Here is a 22,494-nt window from a genome sequence, read left to right on the forward strand (position 1 = left end):
GTGACATCAAGAAACAATAAAACAAAGTCAAAAGAAGGGAAAAAAATTAAAGAAAATCTGTAATATCTTATCAGAGAAATAACTGATCTGGAAAATAGACTGTGGAGAGATAATTTAAAAATTAATGCACTGCCAGAAGGCCATGTTCAAAGAAACAGCCTAGACATAGTTTTTCAAGAAATTATAAAGGAAAACAGCATTGATATCCCAAAAAAAGATAAGAAAGTGGAAACTGAAAAAATCACTGTTCACCTCCTGAAAGAGATTCCAAAAGGAAAACTCTCAGGAATATTATAGCAAAATCCCAGAGCTCCCAGACTAGAGAGAAAATACTTCAAGCATATTCATATATTAAGGAGCCATAGTCAGGATCATACAAGATTTGGCAATTACCATATTAAAGAAATGAAGGGCTTAGAATATGATATTTCAGAAGGCAAAGGAGCTAGGATTACAACCAAGAATAACTTACCCAGAAAAACTGAATATACTCCTTCAAAGGGGTATATTGGGGATCCTTTAAGAGTTTGGCCTTTGTTTCCTTTGATTAATTCAGTGTCTTTGATTGAGTCTTACTAGGTGCTAAACCCCAGCCCAAACCCCTATTTATTAGGTGCCAAGTCTATGTGGGTGTGAATTGGTAACTAAGGTGGGGCTCCAGGTGGGGCCAATGAAGGGAGGTGCTAACACCAGAGCCAATCAAAGGAGCCTAAGTTCTGGTCCCTCAGATGATGTTTGATGGTGTCTGGAACTGTATACAAAGAGAAGACAGAGTTATTTGCTTAGGTCTCTCACTCTTGGTGGCTCGCTGATGTGGAGACTCCAGGAAGGTGTAGTTAACAGCCCTCCAGCTTGCCCAGATGTTAGGACTTGGTTAAACTCTGGTAACTATGCATTGAGATTTGAATCAGACAAAGTCTGTCTGTTGATGTTTGTAATTTGTTTGTATTTGCTCTGAAGTTCAGGGTGCTGGCTTTTCCCCCTGAACTAAGTGAAAGATATTTGTATGCTGGATTAAATTGAGATTGTTAACCCCTTAACATTGCTTTCCTTAGTAAAGCAGATCAAAAGAACCTGGGTTTGCAGTGTTCTGTGAGCTGGTTGTTGTTGGTTTTACACCCCCCACAGCAGCTGCTAGCTGGATTGTTGAAACAGGGGAAAAAAGGATATTTAATGAAATAGAGGACTTTCAAGCATTCCTGATGAAAAGACCAGAACTGAAGATAAAATACGACTTTCAAATACAAGACTCAAGAGAAACATAAAAAGGTAAACATGAAAGAGAAATCATAAGGGACTCAATACGGTTAAACTATTTACATTCCTATATTAGAATACAATTGATTAACTACTAAGACCTTTATCATTATTAAGGTAATTAGAAGGCCTCTACATAGAGGGAATGGGAATGGATTGCTTATTCTGGGATCATCTCAATGAAAAATGGATTAGTGAGAAAGAGAGATGCACTGGGACATGGGAGAAGGGGGCAGAAGAGCTTTAACAGTGGGGGAAATAGTAAGGATGGCAATACTTGAATGTCATTTGCATCTGATTTGATTCGAAGAGGGAAATATGTATATATATATATGTGTATATATATATATATGTATATATGCACAGCCAATTGAGTATACAAATATATCTTATCTAACAGGGAAGAAAGGTGGGAGATGAGAGAAAGGAGAGGGTGATAAATGAGGAAATGGATTAAGGGAGGCAGTGGTTAGAAGCAAAACACACTTCTAAGGAAGGACAGGATAGAAAAGAGAGAGAAGGATAAATAGAAGAAAAAATATTGGAGGGAAATGCATATTTACAATTGAATGTGAATGAGATGAATTCACCCACAAAATGGAAGCAAATAACAGAATGGAATAGAAACTGGAATCCACCAGTATGTTGTTTGCAAGAAACATATTTGTAACAGAGAGACACATGTGGAGTTAAAATAAGGGGCTGAAGCATAATCTATTATGCTTCAGCTGAAGTGAAAAAATGATCCTAGATCTCATGATCTTAGACAAAGCAAAAGAAAAATTGATCTAATTAAAAGTAAAAGGCATTATAGACAATGAAGTAATACCAATACTAAACATATATGCACCGAATGACATAGCATTCAAATTCTTTTTTTTAACTGTATGTTTTTATTCCATTTTAACTTATGAAAATTTCAACAAAACATGGCATATTGTCAGTCAACAAATCTAAGAACTGTGAAAACAGAAACTTTCTGATTGAGAATGACTGCAACTGAAAATATACATTAATTTTCAAAACTACATGCAACCCTTAAAATATGAAATTATAGTCTCTCCTAATAAGTAGTTAAATCCCACTATTGTGTCCAAGTATAGCAGGAGAATAAATTTTCCTTGCTCTGTTATAATTTTTATTAAAATAAAAATGCACAGATTTTAGTGTTCTGCAATTTACTTGATTGTTTCTTTTTAAGCTACTGATCAAACACCTATAAAGTTCCTGTACAACAGTGAAAAATTGATGCAGGCCTTCACTACTGCAGAATCTTTACCAAATACTGTATGGTATTTTAAACAATATGGTCTTAGTTGTAATAATTTTCCTCTCTATAAAGGATAATTCTTTTAATGGATACTATTAATCTAGAATAGCAAATAACTGTTTTTTCAAAAATTAATAGACATTTTTGAAAAATAAAGTCATGCTTTTTAATGTGTTTTTTTAAACTATTTGTTTCATTTCCCAATTCTGGGCAAGATTGTTGTATAATTTCCTCCATTCTTTTGTTGAGTCAATCAGCAATTTACAGAGTAATTTGTAGGCTGAAAAATGAGCTCGATGTTGTAAGTTGCAATTGAATATGTATACTAACACCATGAGGATAATTTCCCTAAATATTAACACTATTCATTAAGAGCTCCATTTTCCTTAGTTTGCGTTTATTCTTTGTCATGGGCTTAGGATATAGACCGTTTTCAAGAGGTGTTCCTTGCTAAGATGAATCTGAGCACCATGCTTAAGCTAGAAAGAACACAAAGCTTGAAGAGGTCAAAGCAATACCTCTTGAATGTGATTATTTTTCTCCAGGACAGCAAGTGCAACAGCTGCACATTTTAGTGTAGAGAGGCACTTATTGGTTGGTTGTGCCTGAACCACATATTGACTAGAAACACTGGTTTTCAATCACATCTGTCCAGGAAGTTGAAACAGGGAATTCTTGTAGAAAATGTCTTTAGCCTGGCTCCATGTCCCATCAATGATGATGATAGTGGAAAGATGATTAGGAGAATTTGATATTAATTTCTCCAAATTAATTGCTTCAGCAGCAGGATACAAAATTAAAGTACCAGGATTTTGGCAAATAGTTGAAAGTTCAGGATCTCTTTCTTCACTGAGGCAATGACCAATCTTGACCTTAACCTTGTCCTGGGAAAGGCATGCAACAAGGAGAGGTACTGTCCTTAATACTTTGTTTTCCTCTGCTGGATGGTGAATTATATACAGGTTGGTAGAGATATTTAGAGGATGTACTGGCAGAAAAGAACATAAGCAGACCTTCTGTCTATGGCTGCAGCAGCTGCACTCCAGCTTCCTCAAGGTGTGCTCTACCGGTAGTTCCCGGAGAACTGTCACTCTCTGGGTCAGGGCAGGAGAATGCCGGGGCAGCTGACTCCATGGTGCTCTTGCCCTCCCTTGTCATCTCCCATGGTATGAGGGGCTCCATTGCCCCTGCTCCAGACCCCACCAACACAGCCTCCACCGAACCACTAACCACTGCTTCAATTTCTATAATGTGCTCCTAGCATTCACATTCTTAAAGGAAATGTTAAATGATTTATAGGAGTAAATAGATAGTAAAACTATACTAGTTGGGGACCTCAACTTTCCTCTCTCAGAATTGGATAAATCTAAGCATAAAATAAATAAAAAGGCAGTTAAGGAGATGAATAGAATTTAAGAAAAGTTAGATATGATAGACATCTGGAGAAAATTGAATGGGAATGAAAAGGAATATAACTTTCTCAGCTAGCACCTTCACAAAAATTGGACATATGTTAATGATCAAAATCCCACAAACAAATGCAGAAAAGCAGAAATATTAAACAAATACTTTTTAGACCATAATGCAATAAAACTCACATTCAATAAAGAATCATGAAAGCACTGATTAAAAATTAATTGGCAACTAAATAATCTAATCTTTAAAATGAGTGGGTCTAATGTTATGGGATTTGAAGATCTTCCTGGCCCATTAATAGGCCTCTTGTGGAGTCCATTGGGGGTGAGAATTGCCTTAGGTGAAGCTTGCTTGTAGGAAGGCTCACACCTTTTCTAATTAGGCACTGAGTCGTGAGAGTTGTGATACCCTCTGGTTCTGAGAAGGGTATTTATACTCTGAGGTGAGGTTTTGCTTTGGGAGCTCATTCATTGGAAGAATGTTCCTGTGATTTGGCTAGACAAGACTCTGTGTAGCCCTTAAGGAGCTCCCTGGCTTTGAAAACCCAGATGCTGGTGCTTCTCTCTCTGATAACTATGTATGCATTGCTTTGGTCAGACAGTTGGATCTGTCTGTTGATCTATGCTAATTTCTCAGACAGTTAGAGGCCCTGTCTGTTGATCTGTGCTGTTTTCCCTGTATTTTCTCTGCTTGTCTCCACATTCAGGGTGCTGACCTTTCCTCTGAACTAAGTGAATGATACACACACACACACACACACACACACACACACACACACGCACTCACACACTCACATGTATATGTATACATACATATATACATATATATATGTATATATATATGTATATTGCTATTTTTCCTTTAAAGGACATCAAAGACTTGTGCTAGCAAGCCATTCTGGGTATGCTAGGGTGCTTGCTATTACAGTGGATTAAAGAATAAATCATAGGAACAATCAAAAATTTCATTAAGGAAAATAACAATGAGACAAAATACCAAAATTTGTGGGATGCAATCAAGAAAAGAGAGAAAGAACAGATCAATGAATTGGGCATACAACTGAAAAAACAACTAGAAAAAATAAAAATTAAAGATCCCCAGTTAAACACCAAAATGGAAATTCTGGAAATCAAAAGAGATGTGAATATAATTGAAGTAAAGAAAACATTGAACAAATACAACTAAGAGCTAGTTGTATGAAAATATAATAAAGTAGATAAATAATTTGACTAAAATAAAGAAAAGAAAACCAAATTACTAGTATCAAAAATGAAAAGGATAAATGCAATGAAGATAAATGACGATAAAATTAAACAATTATTTTGAGTTATTTTGCCTAATTATATGCCAATAAATCTGAAAATCTAAGTGAAATGGATGAATATTTACAAAAATATAAGTTGCCCAGAGGAAAAAGAACACTTAAATAACCCTACAATAGAAAAAGAATTTGAAAAGAGCACCAATGAACTCCCTAAGAAAAAAAATACCCAGGACCAGATAGACTTATGAGGGAATTCTACCAAACATTTAAGCAACAACTAATGCCAATATTACATAAACTATTTTAAAAAATAAGTAAAGAAGGTGTCCCATCAAATTCCTTTAATGACACAAATATAGTTTTGATACCTATACAAAGGAGAACAAAAACAGGAAAGAAAACTATAGGTCAACTTCCCTAATGAATGTTGGTACAAAAACTTACTTAAATTAAGAAAATTACAGCAATACATCACAAAGATCATATGCTATGACTGGGTGGGATTTATACCTAGAATGCAATCTTGGTTTAATATTAGGAAAACTATCAGCATTATTGACTATATCAATAACAAAATCAAGAAAAATCATATGATTATATCAATAGATGAAGAAAAAGCTTTTGACAAAATACAATACATGTCTTATTAAAAACACCAGAAAGCATAGGAATAAATGGTGTCTTTCTTAAATTGATTAGCTGCATCTATGTACAACCAAGAGAAACCATTATCTGTAAAGGACATCACAGTAAGACTGGAGTGAAGTAAGAATATCCATTGTCATTACTATTATTTAGTTTTGTAGTAGAAATTATATCTGTAGCAGTAAGACAAGAAAAAGAAATTAAAGGAATAAAAACAGGCAATGAGGAAACAAAACTATCACTCTTTACAAGTAATATTATGGTATGCTTAAAGAATCCTAGGGAATCAACTAAAAAATTAGTTGAAACAATGAACATCTTTAGCAAAGTTGCAGGATATAAAATAAAACCACAAAAATCATTACCATTTCCACATAATATCAACAAAACCCAGCAGGAAGAGATAGTGAGAGAAATTCCATTTAAAATAACTGCAGACATTATATACTTGGGAGTCTACATGCCAAGACAACCCCAGGGACTCCATGAACACAATTACAAAACACTTTTCACATAAATAAAGACAGATCTGAACAACTGGAGAAATATTAGTTGCTCATGGATAGACCAAGCCAATATAACAAAAATGACAATTCTAGCTAAGTTAATTTACTTATTCAGTGCCATACAAATCAAATTATCAAAAATCATTTCATAGAACTAGAAAAAAATTGTAAAAAATTCATCTGGAAGAACAAAAGGTCAAGGATATCCAAGGAATCCAACGGGAAAAAAAATGTGAAAGAAAGCAACCTGGCAGTACTAGATTTCAAACTACATTACAAAGCACATCCAAAAAATCTATTACTGGCTAAGAAATAGAGTGGTGGATCAGTGGAATAGATTAGGCAGACAATACAAAGTAATGAATGACCATACTAATTCAGTGTTTGATAAACTCGAAGATTCAAACTTTTGGGTAAGAACTCACCATTTGACAAAAAAAAAAAATTCCTGGGAGAATTGTAGTTTGTCAGAAAGTAGGCATAAACCAACATCTCCCACTGTGTGCCAAAATAAAGTCAAAACGAATAAATGATTTAGACATAGAGGGTGACATCCTAAGTAAATTAGGGGAACCTGAAAAAAAAATCACTGTCAGATCTATGGATAAGGGAAGAGTTTATGACCAAATAAGAGAGAAAAGAGCATGGGAAGTTGAATGGATAATATGACTATGTGAAATTAAAATGGTTTTGCACAAGCAGAAACAACATAGCCAAAATTAACATGGAAATCAGGAAACTGGGAAAAATATTTTATAGCAAGTTTCTCTAATAAAATCCTCCTTTCTTAAATATGTAGGGTACTGAGTCAAATTGATAAAAATGCAAGTCACTGGGGGCATCTAGGTGGCACAGTGAGTAGAGCACCAGCCCTGGAGTCAGGAAGACCTGAGTTCAAATCCAGACTCAGACACTTGACACACTAGCTGTGTGACCTTGGGCAAGTCACTTAACCCCAACTGCCCTGCCTTCCCCACTCCAAAAAAAAAAAAGAAAAATACAAGCCATTTCTCAGTTGATAAATGATCAAACAATATGAACAGAGCAGTTTTCAGAAGAAATCAAAGCTATCACTAGTAACATGAAAAAATGCTTTAAATCATTATTGATCAGATAAATACAAATTATATGTATAAATACAAATAGATAAATACAAATAAAACAACTCTGAGATCCCATCTCACACCAATCAGATTGACTAACAGGACATAAAAGGAAAAAGATAAATGCTAGAAGGAACGTGGAAAGAACAGGTACAGTATTACACTATTCGTGGAGTTGTGAACTAGTCTAAACCTTCTGGAGAACAATTTGGAACTATGCCCAAGAGGTTATAAAACTGGACATATACCCTTTGACCCAGTAATAATCACTATCAGTTCTGTATCCCAGGGAGATCAAAGAAAAGGATAAAAGATCCATAGGTACATAAATATTTTTAGCATCTCTTTTTGTGGTGGTAAAGAACTGGAAACTGAGGGGATAACTTCAGCAATTCCCCAGCAAGTGGGTAATGGTTGAACAAATCAAGGTACATGATTGTGATGGAGTACTATTGTGCTATAAGAAATGATGAACAGCATGTAGTGATCCTCAAACAAGTAGAGGCCTGGGGAACATGCCCCATCTCTTACATTCTACCTTTCTTTTGGAGATTCCTACTCTCTGGAGACACTGAGAAACTCAAAAATCTCAAACTGCAAACTTGGGAGAAGGCTATGTGCCATGCCAGGATGGCAACTGATTATTTATCCAGGCTAGAGAGGGGTATTGTAAATGGGTTACATTTCCATCTGAATTAAATTAAAGTTTTCCTATGTGCCATGTAGAGATTGTGCCCAGATGAGAAATTTTTTTGCAAGATTTCCAGCATTCCCAAAGGACTCAGGTAGCCTGAGCTTTCAAGGAAGTGAGCTGTTTATTTCAGAATGAAGGAGGGGCAGAAATTTTCTGATTTTTTTTGTTTGTTGGTAAGACATGCTGCAGAGAAGACCCAAGGTTTCAAACATTAGTGTCTGGTATATGTCCTCACATGAGAACATGAGTAAGCACATGAATGTGTTTAACCAGACCCCTGAAGCTGCAGCAGAAAAATGTCAAAGAAAGAAAAAACAGGAAAAGCAAAAGTGAGGATTGTTAAGAGAAATATTAACATTGGCTCCCTGTGCAGGTAGGATGGAGTAGTCTATGCTATAGCCAGAAGGTTAGCCCACATAGGCGGGCACCAGCAAAGTGAGGCAAATGTCCCCAACATCAACCTTGAAATGGAGCGGATCAGAAGCCATGCACAGGCCCTCCTCAGGGCCATGGGACAGGGCAGAAGGATGTAATGAAAGAAATGGGCCCTCCAGAAGGAGACTTTTTTTGGTAAAGCTAATAAAGGCCAAAATAGTTTTAAGCATCACCTTTTGCAGTAGCAAAGAAACAAAGTGAACTAGTTAAGGCTAGACCTTTTAAATAATTAGTTTTGTTGTTCTTTAGTCTACCTTAACATTAAAAATACAGAATAAAACCCCCATTTGCGGATATGGCCAAGGAAAAAAAAAGAAACGACTAGCAGGCTGGTTTCAGAAAACCTGGGAATTACATGAAGCAATGCAAAATGAAGTCAGCAGAGCCAGAACATTGTACATAGTAACAGCAATATATTAAGGATGATCATTTGTGGAAAGCTTAACTATTCTGATCAAGACAATGATCAACACAATTCCAAAGGACCCACGAGGAAAAATTCTGTCAACCTTCAGAGCAAGAACTGACAAACTCTGAATGTAGATTGAATCATACTTTTTTCCCCCATTTTCTTTATGTTTCTTGCTTTTTACTTTTTTGTGACATGACTAATATGAAAATATGTTTTGTATGGTTTCATATGTATAATTGATATCATGTTGCCTGTCTTCTCAGTGATGAGGGAGAGACTGCAAGGAGAGAGAAAATTTGCAACTCAAAATTTTTTAAAAAATGAGTGTTTAAAATTAATAAATTAAACTTTAAAATATTAGCATGCCTCCATTGCCCGGGGAATGGTTGCTTCATCAGAAACACTTTTCCTTCCTAGACAATTTCTAGTTAGATTTAATTATGGATGAATTCATTGAAAGTTGTATGGGTCCTTAATGCCCTTCTTGGGACTTAGGCACTCCACCCCATTTTTTCCAGGCAATGTTCATGGCATTATTATCCTGATGACTCTGAGTATCTTGGGTATCTTTGTATTCTGATTTAAACAATATCTAAAAGCTTCTATATACATGTGTTTCCATTTCTGTCTTTATATGCATGGTGTATTCTATGATTTCCCTATCTATTTTCTTTAGTGGTTTTAGTATCTATAAATAGATTTGTACATAATTTTCTTCAATTAAATTGATAAATAATTCAATTCAACCATTTAAATGAGTCAGGCCTATGTGGCCAAGAAGGCAAACTTTCCCACACTAAAAATGACTAGATATTATTACTAAACTACTCTCTCCCCTACATCCTTCCCCCCCACCCCATTACTGTTTTATAATGGTTATAATGCCAATTTTAAATTTAAGAGGAAAAAAAATAATCACACACACACACAGAGGGAGCTGGCTAGAACTTATTCTGTAATGGTAAGAAAATTGCTCTACATTGCTTCACATTCAGTAGGATGTTTCAGGTTCCTGTATTGGAGGAGAGGGAGGGGGCTCCTTAACAGAAATAGCTATAGGAAAATCTCATTGATAACATAGAGTAAAGCAATTGAAAGTTCTTTGAGCTAGATGACTAATTTTCACATGTAGAAGGGAAGAGTGCACATTTCAGGTTAATTAAAAAAAATTCCCTAATTTATCTTCCTGCTGTTGAAATACAAGAAATTAGATTCAATGGGTTAGGTCAGGACCAATTAAGCACAAGTATATCATAGCTATCCTTTTAAATTTTCTATTTTCCCTTTACATTTATTATGGTTCTTTTCTAGCGTTCGGCACATCTCTAAGCAGTTTTTATTGGTACTTAATTGAACCTCACAAGCCTCATGGATTCTATCTTCCTTTTAACTCCTAAATCACCGTATGAATAGATGGAATGGTCAAGATAACTTGGAAGATGCCAGATTCCAATAAATGTAAAAATGATTCATTTGAGATCTGGGCAAGGGTCAGATAAAGAATATAAATTTTGAACCTATATCCACTCCCTATTCTCCCCCACCCCCATCTGATTTCAGGGGGAGCAATGGGAAGTCCAAGAAGGCTATGACATCCAGGTGTGAGACAAGAAGACCTGAGCTCAAATCCTGCCTCAGACACTCTCCATGCCTGGACAAGTCACTAACCTCTCTTGTGCCTTGGGTTCCTTATAGCAAAATAAGGTAGTTGGATTTGATGGCCTCAAAAATTACTCCTAGCTCTAAATGTCTGATCCCACACTGAGTGGCTCTACAAAAAAGACCTCAGTTCCATCACTTTCTCCTTCAGTAAAAGGTCATACTAATTCAAAGAGAAAGAGATGGTGTTAAAAACTACAGATACATCTAACAAAATCAAATGCAATCTACCAAGGATATATTTAGCAGAGGTGTGGGGGAACCTTTTGTTATACTGGTGAGGAGGGCTAATCACTCCCTCTCACTGACCCCTACATTCATGTGAATTGGGTTACTATGTCCTAGATACTCCATTGGTCCTTGCTTTCAGCCATTCTTGTAACACTTCTTCTCTGTAAGATTTGGTTTTCTTTTCAAACCGGGCTTCAAGAAAAGAAGTAATTGAGAATAAAAATGGTGGAGGCTCCACTGCTCATATCAGTCTCACCCCAACCAAGCTGTTGCTTACAAAGACCAAGGTTGGAACTTTTCCCCCTTGCTCTGAGAAATTACAAAAATAAACCTCTCTGTCTCTGTCTCTCTGTGTCTCTTTCTCTGTCTCTCTCTCTGTCTCTTTGTCTCTGTCTCTCTCTATGTTTCTCTGTCTCCGTCTCTTTGACTGTCTCTCTGTCTCTCTATGTCTCTCTCTCTGATCCCCCCTCTCTCTCTGTCTCTCTGTGTCTCTCTGTCTCTCTGTGTGTCTCTCTCTGTCTCTCTGTGTCTTTCTCTGTGTCTCTTTGTCTCTGTCTCTCTCTATGTTTCTCTGTCTCTCTCTGTCTCTGTCTCTTTGTCTCTCTTTCTGTCTCTCTATGTCTCTGTCTGTTTCCCTCTCTCTCTCTGTATGTGTGTCTCTGTGTGTGTGTCTCTCTGTGCCTCTCTCTGTGTCTCTGTCTGTCTCTGTTTCTGTCTCTCTGTCTCTCTCTCCAGCTCAGTCCTCCAGTCCAGAAAATTCCCCTGGTGAATATATATAATGTGATTGTGAAATCTGTTTAGCTTTTCGTCTCCCCAATACTTTTCCTGCCCTATTAACTTTTTACTGCTTGCATTTGAGTAACAAAAAAACATAGATCAGCAATGAAAGGGTTAACCACATTTAGCTGAGAAAAATAAGGTTTAAAATGAAAAGAAAATTAAAAAAAAAAGAAAGGGGAAGGAGGGTAAACATTTTAATGACCTACTACGAATTAAGTATCGTGCTCAGCACTTTACAACTACGAATACATTTGTACATCTCATAACGTATCTCACAAAACCCCCGTGAGTTAGATGCTATTATCATCCCCATTTTACAGTCAAAGAAATTGAGTCATATAGGGATTAAATGACTTGTCCAAGGTCACACAGCTGGTGTGACTGACACTTGTCTGAGGCTATGTTTGAATTCAGGTCTTCTTGACTTCAGGCCCACGGCTCTATTCACTGCCATCTAGCTACTTTTAAGAAACAGAGATATAGGGAACAGGTACACCTCTCCCACAAAGGGTGAGATGAGGAGAGAGTGAATTTCAAGCCAGGGCGTGTCAAATCTCAGAGGTAGGAGATGGAATACCAAATTGGGGAAATAGCAATCAGGCCAGAGTAACTAGAATATAGAGTGTATAAAGGGGAGCAATACAAGATAAGTCTGTAAGGGTAAATTGTAGCCAGATTGTGAAGAGCTCTAAGTGCCAAGCTGAGAAGTATATATTTTGTCCTGGAGGTAATAGGGAGTCATTGAAAGTTTTTGAGCAAGGAAATGACATGGTCAAAACTCTGCTTTAGGAAGACTATTTTGGCAGGTCTGTCAGTTAGTTAGTATATTTTAAGTGCCAGACACTGTGCTAAGCAAAACAGTTCCCGCTTTCAAGGAGCTTAATGGAAAATGAACCAGAACAGGGAGAGACTAGAAACGGGCAATGTAGGAGGCTATTTTAATGGTCCAGATGATGAGGGCAATAACTAAAGTAGTGGCTGTGTAGGTGGAGAGAAGGTTATGGATATGAGAGATGTGGAGGGAGAATTGACAAGATTTGACAATTGACTAGATATAACTAGTAGCTGTCTTCTCTCTCTCTCTCTCTCTCTCTCTCTCTCTCTCTCTCTCTCTCTCTGTGTGTGTGTGTGTGTGTGTGTGTGTAAAAGCAAAGAAATAAAGAAAAATCCAAAATTATGAATCTGGGTAACTGGAGAGATGGTTATACTCTTAAAAGAAAGGGGAAAATTTGGAAGAGCAGTAAAGTTAGGGTGGAAAAAATAATAAATTCTGTTTTAGATGAGCTGAGTTTGAGACACTTGAAAGACATCCATTTGGTACTATTCAATAGACGGTTGGTTTTGTGGGATTGGTGCTCAGAATAGAGATAAAGTCTAGGTCAAGAAGAAGGGTGAGGAGAGAGAAGAGAATATGATCCAGGAAAGAGCGTTGGGTGATAGCCACGCTTAGGAGGCAAGATGTGGATATTCTAGCAAAGGAAACAGAAGAGTAGTTGAAAGCATGAGAAAGCAGTCTTCCAAAAACCAGAGCAAGAAGGAAAGAGAGATCATTGATGTATTTGTGGGTCCTGGGGAATAGGGGATTTTAAGGTTTTTCACTAGAAAGGGGTTTTCGAGGCCCACTAGTCCCTGACTTGGATGTCAAAGTTGGCCTGAATCCTCAGTCTACAGGGTTGCATGTGGAAAAGTGTCTTCTCTGTGGTTCCAAAGGACAGAAGTAAAACCAATGAAGAGGGAAGTTACAGAAAGAAGGATCTAATAATGAACTAAAGGTAGCACCTGGGGCAGCTGCCTTCCTACTATTAGGGTCATACTCCAGGTTGAACCTCCTGCCTCTACTTGCCTCAGGGATAAAACATTGCTAGTTACAGCTGTACTTAGAATGCTTTTTATGTATCTATCCTTTATCCACATCTCATTTTATTTCATTTCATTTCATACTTACAAATTTACTTATACATATCTCATTTTATTTTATTTCATACATATTTGTGTATACCTTTCTTATTACATTAAAAGCTCTTGGAGGACAAGAACAATCTAGTTTTTCATCCTTATTTATACCCCCGGCACCCACTGCAGGTCCTTGCAGAGAACAAATTCTTGCTAAATGCTTGTTGTATTGAATTGAGTTGAAGCTGGTGTTTTGTGGCCATCTAAGAAAACCTTAATCAGAGAAATACCACTAAAAAACACAGAAGCTCTCAAATTAGTGGCTATGTTTTTTGTTTGATCATTAACTCTATGAAAAGCTCTCAAATTTTTGAATAAGTGACTTATTTTGTTGCTTCTCATTTCTATTAATAATTTAAGACACCTGTATTCTAAGGTTTTATTAGCATAGACCCATTTATATGTGTCATTCAGTCTATTCTTCAGTATTTGTCTCCCTAGTACCAGGACGGTGCAGTTTCATTGTTTGGCAATACTTCTCAGAGCCAATGCACAGGTTATTAGATGGTGCCAAACATCAGAGGACCATAGCTATATTATTGGGTATTGAGCCAAAAGAGGGGAAAAATGGTCGGTATAAGAAAGGACCAATAACTACTAGGAAGAAGCAAGAACAGGGGGCTAGGGGAGAAAGTGTACTCTGAGTTACTGTGAAGGGTTTTAGCTTGCTAAGGGAGGAAGATGGAGATCTTGGTATGAAGCCACTGCTATTAGAAGCTAATTGAATGTGGGAGGAAATGTGCCCAAGATAATGCTGCCTCTGCTCTCTAAATTTTCTGCCCTGAGGCAAATCTCCAGTGTCCCTACCCTAGTAGGTGACTTTGGGAAAATTTGAGGAGCAAGAGAAGAACACTTTTAGTTGGAAAATCAGCAAAAACTTTATTGAAGAGGTGATATATGAATTGTGCCTTGGAGGAAGAGAATGAAAACTCCTTGTAAAAATGTGTGCAATAACTCTTCCTGTCTTACAAGGTTGACATGCAAGAACAAGGGAACAGTTGTTTGTTAAGTGCCTACTATGTCAGGCACTGGGCTAAGCACTTTGTAGATATTACCTCATTTGACCCTTACAACAACTTTGGGAGGTAGATGCTATTAAGATCCCCATTTTACAGCTGAGGAAAATGAGGCAGACCTAGGTTACCTGCCTTGTCCAGGGTGTTGATGAAGTCAGATTTGAACTCAAGTCTTCCTGACTCCAGGCCTGGGGCTCTATCCACTGTACCGCCTAGCTGCCTCTGAGCAGCAGCCTTGCTGCCAGAGTCAATGTATATAAAGCTCATTTTAATTCTAAAGTATTATACAGATAAATGAAGCAAGTTTTCTGCATTAGTTTTTATCCATTAGGATGTAGATAGATTCCTTGAAGACAAGATTGTTTCATTTTCAACTGTGTCCTCAATATTTAGTATAGTGCCTTGTACATAGTAGTGGTTTAATAAATGTTGTTAAATTGAATTGAAGTGAACTGATTTAACCAATTTCACCCACTATTAATTTATGGTGCATACAAAGGTCTGAATAAGTGTTAGGTTTGGGAAACAGTTTCAAAACTAAGTAAATTATTAAGTACTAGGTAGTCTCTATCTATTTGATAAATAGTTGGCAAGCTACAGGGACGATCAAACTCCCTTTAAAAAAGCATCTTCCTATCTGTGAATTTGGACAGTTGGGTATACATATCTATATCTATATACCTATATGTGTATATAGATATACGTATATACACACATATGCATATACATACACACACATAAATGCACACAAACACATATATGACAAATTATGTTTTACTATATGTATAGTATACCCCTCTCACTATAACTTAGCAAGCTTATTATATGTTTATCACATATCCCCCCTCTGCCAGTATCATAATAGGGTTTTCTTGTATTACTTTTGGTTGTTATCATAGTTGGTCCTTTGTTCTCAAAAAGGACCAAGGACATCAGGAAGGTCATGTGTTGATTTACAAGTGAATTGGATTTAGGTGAGACAAGGTTGTGCAAAGTCATCAGCCTCACTCTCCCCTTCAGAGTCATCCTGAGTCCAATGGCTAGACATAAGTTAGGACAACTGGTGATGGCACTGGATTCAGTGAGAGACCTTGGCTTTTTTAAGTTAAGGACTTTTCCAGGTCTCAGTTTGTCTGAAGCAATGCCCATTCCATAATTTAAAGCTAGGTTAAAAATTGAGGCAAAAGATGGCCTTGTTTGCCTTCACAAAAGAATCAGTCTGGGAGGGGAAGACTCTTAGAGTTTCTGGCCAGAACAGAAACAACAAAACCCAAACAATGAGCAAATGAGGGTTGGGTAGGGACCTATTATTGGCTAATCAGTGAAAACCAGAGTGATTTGGATTTAAAGGAATAGTCAAATACCTCTATTCAAATCACAATGGGCTTTATCAAAGCCTGGCTTTCCAGAGCTCTGGAATGATTGGGAGTCCAGAGTGAGTTTAGAATAAAAGTTTTGATCATCTAACTGAATCTCTTCCATTTGAATTATCTTAGGAACATTCTGAAGATCACCTGGCAGGATAAGGTACCAGACACTGGGGTCCTTACTCAAGCTAAACTGTCAAGCATTTAAACTCTTCTTCAGAGAACACAACTCCAAAGGTCTAGCTTCATTGTTTAAATGCAAAACATACACTTTCCCAAAAGACTATTTTATGGAGAACTCACACAGGGCAAGAGTTCACATGGTGATCAGAAGAAGCCATACAAGGACACTCTCAAGGTCTCTCTCTCTCAAGAATTTTGGAATGAATTGTGTGACATAGGAGACACTGGCACAGGACTGCTCAGCATCATGTGCCCACACCAGAGAAGGTGCTGTGCTCTATGAGTAAAGCAGAATTGAAACAGCTCAAACACAGGATGAGCAAGTTTGGTTTATCCAGTCCAAATGTTCACATGGACTATTTGTACCTGACCTGTGCTAGACCATTCAGAGCTCATCTTGGTCTGATCAGCCACAGTCAGATGCATTGAATCTTGACTGAAGCAAAGTGATGGCATTTTGGTCCTCTTTGAGAATGAAGGACAACAACCAACCAACCAATTTTGATAACTCTGTAGGTCAGAAGTGGGATATCTGTAGCCTGGAGGCCACCTGTGGCCTTGTAGGTATGTGGCTCTTTGACAGAATCCAAACTCCAGGATCTACAGTGCCACAGGTGGCCTCCAGGCTGCAGGTTCCCCACCCCTGCTCCAGGTATTCCATCAATTACCATTAAAAGCTCTCTTCTGTCTCAGTGCTCATGAGGAAGGTCATGGTGATGGGGTACTTGTGCTTGGACCCTAATTCTAACATCACATTTCTCCTTAGTCTTTGCTTGAGTGCCTAGTTCTAAAATCACATCTCTCCCTAGCTTCAAAGCATTGGCCCTAGCAGTTTCTCTCCAGTTCAAGGGCAGCATGCCTTAGCAAAACGCTTATCTCTCCTCCCGATATTGTGGCCAGCTGCACATATAGAATTTATTGGTTTGACTCTCTGTGTATGTGCTAATTGCCTGTGCACTGGGATATAACAATATTTACTACTTACTGATCTTCCTGATATATATTCTAGACATAGTCAAATGTATACTCCCTTACATTCATCTTGTCTAAGAAGACATTCGATGGAAGCAACCTGGATATCTTCAGCCAACCCTGACTGATAGTTGACTTAGTGAAGTTTCATGGTCAAAATCACACTCCCAGGTAGCCCCCTCTTGGCTATTTCCCAGTGAACTCTGGCTAATACTCCTGCACAGTAGATACAAAAAGGGCATATTCCCTTAAGAACTGACCACCCCTTAACCACTCTCTAATCCCACCCAAAAACACCTGATTGACAGGTTTCACTCCCAAATCTCATATTTAAACTTTCCCTGCGCCCTTGTAAGGTTGCAGGTTCCCTAAGAATTCTTGCCCTCTGTAAAGCGTAATAAATCTTTGCCACCTTCACTTAAAGAATGTTTGAGATAATGAATTCATTCCAGAGGGCTCCCACCCTCTCCAGTACTCAGGAGACCTTAAGCAGTTAGAGTCTGTAAAGGTGCTCCACCCTCAAGATCCCTTCCTAAGTGGTTAGAATCCCTAAAGATGGGTAAAACCAATTTGATTCCTGAATCCCTGGGTTTTTCCCCCTCAACAAAGGGGTAAAACTTCAAGCTAAGAGACTTGGTGGCTCAGGTTAGGAGATCTTGGCTTTCTCTCCTCCTGTAAAAAAATTATAACAATGATTTTAGTGAGATGAATGCAAGAACCCTGGTTTCTACCCCCAACTTCTTCACTGGCTGTATGAGTTACTCTGTCTTTCTCAGTTTCCTTTTCTGAGACAGAACAGAAAATCTTCAAGGTACTTTCAGCTCTGAATCATATGTTCCCATGACCTTGGAAAAATTTCACTTCTCTAGATCTCAGTTTCTCCTTCTATAAAATGAGGGATAGAGGTGTATCATGTAAATTATGGCCTTCAATTCAGGAAATCTGGGTATAATAACAACAGCATTTCTATGGTGCTTACTAACAAACATCTCATTTAATCTTCACCACAATGCTGAGAAGTAGGTGTTCTCATTACCCAGATTTCACAATTGAGGAACTTGAGACAAACAAAGGTTAAGTGATTTGCCTAAGGCCACACAGCTAGTGAGTTTCTGAGGCTGGATTTTAACCCAGGTCTTCCTGATTTCAGGCCCAGCAGTCTATCAGCTGCACCACCCAGATGTCTTTATCAGATACATTCTGGCTGTGTGATCATGGCCACTCATTTACACTCTCAGCAACTTAGGCAACTTTCTCCTGTGCCTGGAATTCTCTCCCTTCCTAGCTCTGCCCCATTTTTCTTGCCTTCCTCCAAGTCTCAGCTAAAATCCCATCTTCTAAAAGAAGCCTTTTCTGAGCCGCTTTAATACTAGTGCTTTCCCTCTTAGATTATCTCCAGGTTTTTTGTCTATGTTTGTACATGGTTGTATACGTGTTGTTTCCCCCATTAGACTGTGAGCTTCTTGAGAGCTGAAACTTTTACTTTTCTTTGTATCCATAGTGCTTATAAAGACAGTGTGGGTACGTAGTAGGTGCTTAATGAAGGCTTATTGACTTGACTATTAACACATAAAAATGAAGTAGGCATAATGTATGTGTCACCAGATCAGATCTATGCAAATTCTCAGACATCTTGTGAGAAGAATTGACATGGTATCTTCATGAAGACAAAATAACCTGATAATTTTCACATTATTTTAGCAGGTCATATGAGTACTTTAATTTATATATTGTGTTATATAAAACATTTATTTGATGGTAGGTTAAATAGTAAATATGGGCTCAGATTGAATATTTAAATGCCTACCTTTCAAAAGTAAATAGTTCAGAAAATTTGAAGAATCTTAAGGCAGTAAGAGAAACTGAAAGCATTTTAAAACTCTTCATTGACACCACATGGTAATAAACCCTTTAAACTCTGCAAAGAGGTCATAAAGTAAATTGCTTCTCACAAGTAAAACAATTAAAGAGAGCCAGAGCTTAGACAGTATGGAGCCTAATGAGGGTTTTTCAGGGAATTGATGCCTCTCCTTGAATTAGAGTTAAAATTTTGGTATGACATTAAAACCTAGAAGAAGAGTGCAAACAAAATACAGTCATTGAAAGGAAGTGAAAAATAAGTAGAGAAGAATGGACATAGAAGGCAGAGAGAGAGCTATGAACAAAAGTAGGGAAAAAAAAAGATTAAATGAAGGATAAGGAATTATTTTTGATGTCCAGCCAATTTAAGAATTTTCCACGATTACCCAAAAGCAAGTTGTATAGGAAGAAAAACGTGCTTACCACCAATGAAAAACTGTCATACTGCTATCTTCTCATAATGCATGATTTCCCAAAGAGTTGTATTCTGGCTTTTTGTTTTATTGTGTGTTCTAAAAGACCAATAATTCTCAGATTGACTCATTTAAGATGTTGAATTATAAGCTATACAGTGGGAAGGGATTTAGTATTTACCCACAATGCCTATAAAACTCTAAACCCAGTAGGAAGACATTTGTTTGCTAACTCCTTGTCCTATGCTCTAAAGCTCTAACCTTTGGTTTTGTTAATGAAGTAAGGATAGATGACAACAGAAGCTCATTGGTGTGCTCTCATTTTCTTTGGGGAAAACTTTATATTCTGAAGTATTCCACATGCACCTACAACAAATATCAGTGGCATGATCAACATCTCAGGTGGATGGAAGTGGCCTAGACATGACATTGTATTTCTGTTGAGCTCCTCCAGTTTAGAAGTTCTGTAGGCGGTATCGAAACTAAAACAGGAGTTGACATTAGCAGCACAACATGAGTCTATGAGCCTTCAGAGATGTGTAATCAATAGTGATTTAACTGGTTACAAGGCATTTTACATATGTTGTCTAGGTCAGAAATATAAAGGACAAATGATGTCCCCCTGGGACATTAACTCAATTTGTGATACTCACGGGAAGAAGGTGGATTCATAAACCAATGAATGCTTTAGGAGAAGACATTAATGTCACTATTTTTCACTGGAGACAGGCACAATCCTCTTCCCATTTGGCTTGGTTTTTGGTATTCATGGATTGGTTGAAGTAAGACATCAAGGACATCTCCTTGTCCTTTCTTTAGTCTGAGGTCTTTTTCTACTTTTGTTTCTAATCTCTCTCTCCACTTTTTTCTCTTCATTCTCATTTTTCATTTTTCACTGCCCATATCCTTTTTACATAGACTATTCCCCATTTCTGTGATGGCTCCCTCACCTCTGTCTTTTAAGATGCCTAGTTCTTTTCAAAGTTTAGCATAAATGCTAAACAAGAGACTTTTTCCCCTGAAATTATATTTATTTTGTATGTATTTTGTCTATCTTTGTGCATGGACAAGGATTGTCTCAATTTTGTGTTTGTATTCTCAGGGCATGGCACATAACAGATGCTTAATAAATGTTTATTAATTATGTGATCAATTAATTAATTCTTAATTTCTTTTACTCTTCCTTTTCCCAATTTCCTTATTTTCTCTTCCTTCTTCTCTTCCCTTATATGCTAGATGTAGCATTGTTATCCCTTCTTCGTTTAGCCTTTCCACACCCATTTTCTCCTAGAAAGTTACAAGGGGATCATCTCAGCTTTTTTCCTGATTCCTTATGTTTCTGAGATGGGTAAAAGGGGTACAGCCCTTTGTAGGCTTGTAGGTTGAGAGCTTTTCCAAATGGCAGCTAGATGGTACAGCAGATGGGATATCAGAGCAGGAATCAGGAAGACTTGAGTTCAAATATGACCTCTGACATTAGTGGTCTGACCTTGGACAAGTTACTTGACCTCTGCCTCAGTTTCCTCAGCTTAACACGGGAGTAATAATAGCACGTGCCTCATAGGGTTATGAGGATCACATGAGATTTTATGTATGTGCAAACTTTAAAATATTATGGAACCATTCATGATTATTTTTTAGTCAGCTAAATAGCACAGGGCTTGGGGTCAGGAAGATTGGAGATCAAATCCAGCCCCGGACACTTATTAGCTGTGTGATGCTGGACAAGTCACTTAACCAGTATTTGCTTCAATTTCCTCAGCTGTAAAATAAGGATAATAATAGAACTCCCAGCATTGTTTTGAGGTTCAAATGAGATAATATTTTCAAAGTGCTTAGCACAGTGCCTGGCGCATAATAGGTGCCATATAAATGCTAGCTATTATTACTGAAAATCTGAAAGCAATTCAAGAAAAGCTCAGTTTGTGATGAGTATCCAAGTGCAAAATGGGGCCTAATCAACCCAATGACTTCATGGTGGCTGGTGGAATTGCAGTCATATAACTTCTGACCCAGTTGCTAATGGGCAAAATGATCAGTTGACCTAAAAATATAAGTTTGAACAAGAAGACATAGTCAGGTTTTAATAGCTTGGCCAGTAGTTAAATGTCGGCAAAAGTAGTGTTTACAACTAATCCCTTAAAAGAGTTTAATAGATCTGCCTTGAATTATTTTTGTTAGCCTATATTATTTTTATTCCATTATTCCACATTGTTGTTTATATTAGCATTTATAATTCCTTTGCAAAGTGCTTTTCCTCTACTCATTCCAAAAATCTTACAGAAGTGATTGCTGCTCTCATGATGGGAAAACTAGTGAACTTTGAGTGGTAATGCCCTTCCAAGGGATCTGTTTTGAATCAATGATAGAAGTGTAGCAAATTCAAAGGAAGAGCTCATCCTTCATGATTCAGAGGACTAATGGTATAGCAGATCAAGAGTTAAAGCCTGATTCACTTCCTGGTGGGCCGTCCCAGAAGGCCTATATTTATTCTATCTTCTTTCTTGAGGATAATCTTCCAGTTTGGAGGCCTTTGTCCTTCTTGGGAAAACTCAGAATCCTAGAATATTCTTGTTAGAAGGGAGATTAGAAATCATCTAATTCAACCTTCCCTCTTTAAAGAGGAGAAAGCTAAGGCTCGAAGAGATAAAAATCACTTACCTAAGGGATTTATAGTTAGTGGCAGAATAGGGACTGGAATCAAGGTAGCTAAAACTAAATCCTCTATTCTTTCTACTTGTAATGCAGTTGAATATCTTTAGAGAATAGTTTTGTACTGAACCCCTTCCTGAAGATCTCCTAGTTAACACAACAATTTTTTCCCTTCATTTCCCATTTTCTTTGACCTTGTTGCAACATTTGACACTATTGATCTTCCTTTTCAGGTCTTCCTTTCTGCTGCCTATAAATGACATTCAATCTTCCTTTGTATATAGTATGCACCCATATTTGGGATGCTCCACTTTATCACCTCAACCTCTTGTAATCCCTAGCTCCACTGAAGGTTCAATTCAAATTCTACCACCTCATCCTCCCAATTATTAGTGATCTCCCTGAA

The 22,494-nt window shown here is 37.4% G+C and overlaps 1 pseudogene; it reads right to left on the reverse strand.

The window, feature by feature from the left end:
* Positions 1 to 2,875: 2,875 nt before the first annotated feature.
* The window catches only part of LOC118839979, a 71,475-nt pseudogene continuing 51,856 nt past the window's right edge, over positions 2,876 to 22,494 (reverse strand).

The sequence above is a fragment of the Trichosurus vulpecula genome, chromosome 1 (genome assembly GCF_011100635.1).
Source record: "Trichosurus vulpecula isolate mTriVul1 chromosome 1, mTriVul1.pri, whole genome shotgun sequence".
NCBI classification, from domain to species: domain Eukaryota; kingdom Metazoa; phylum Chordata; class Mammalia; order Diprotodontia; family Phalangeridae; genus Trichosurus; species Trichosurus vulpecula.